Source organism: Bos indicus, chromosome 2 (genome assembly GCF_029378745.1).
Source record: "Bos indicus isolate NIAB-ARS_2022 breed Sahiwal x Tharparkar chromosome 2, NIAB-ARS_B.indTharparkar_mat_pri_1.0, whole genome shotgun sequence".
In the NCBI taxonomy this organism is placed as follows: domain Eukaryota; kingdom Metazoa; phylum Chordata; class Mammalia; order Artiodactyla; family Bovidae; genus Bos; species Bos indicus.
This window is the reverse complement of record NC_091761.1, coordinates 5,450,305-5,451,454: the sequence shown is the minus strand read 5'-3', so window position 1 is coordinate 5,451,454 and position 1,150 is coordinate 5,450,305.

Below are 1,150 nucleotides of genomic sequence, written 5' to 3'. Positions count from 1 at the left end.
CCCAGCTGGATTCTAGATGTAATGATGAAGGTGTAGCAGCCCTCGTAACCATGGCAACCATGAGGGAAAGGTTAAGATGTCACAGAGATATCCACACTGAGATCACCATGCTGCCCAACCACAGCCCACTACCACCTACCTCTTGTTTCACAAGAAAAACCCCTGATCAGTTTAAACCACTGTTTTCTGGGTCTCTTCACTAGCAGCCCAATTTAATTCTTAACTCATATTGGAGCTTAAAAAGCTGAATGAGATAATTTGAGTCAGTGGACTCCTATTGTATCTCGTTGCCAAATTAGAGAAACTTAAACATTATGGAGGATTCTAGGTAGTCAAGATAATGGTGGCGGCATAAATCTAAATTTCCTGACATACTGCCCTCCCCTGTAAAACACACACAGAACAAGAAATCAAGTAAAACTACATAAAACCCGTGTCCTCACCAGAACTAGAAAACAGAAATCCAAATTTCAAATTAACTGCAAATAGAAAACTATAAATCCCAGAAAGCTGCCTCCCACATTGTGGATGAAGCCTTTCAGGTAAACAAAGTTTGGGAAAAACCATGATGGCGAACTCAGGGTTGAGTTAAAACTACCAGAAAGATAAAGTCTGCGCCTGCGTCTAAGCGGAGCCCTTACTACATGGAAGGCACTTACCTGTGTGCAGGGGGTGAGGAGGCGGTCTTGGAAAGATAAAGCTTCTGAGTGAAAAATGTCCAAAGGAAAGGGGTCCAGAGGGTTCTTCTGAAAATCAGTCGGGGGAGGCGGGTGGGGACTGGGTTAAGGGGAACTTGGGGGGAACTTTGAAATCTGCCAGACCTTCTCTTCCTCCAAAGCCATACTTGGCTACACTGACAGAAGAGGGCGCTCTTGATCTAGGAATCCTGCAACCCCTACCTCTCCAGCCCCGTCTCCATCTAAGCACAATTAACTAGAACAGAAAAGAATCCAGAACCATTCAATTAATAAAATTTCTACCCCCAATAATGGCAAAGTAGAAGAAAACTCCCTAACACTACTAAGTAACACTACTGTCTAAACTGAGTCATATATCTTCAACACTTTGAATAACAAATTTAAAAGCTAAGTAGAGAAATGGACCGGAAAGGAAAAAAAAAAAAACCTAGGAAGAAATAAAATGAAAGTTG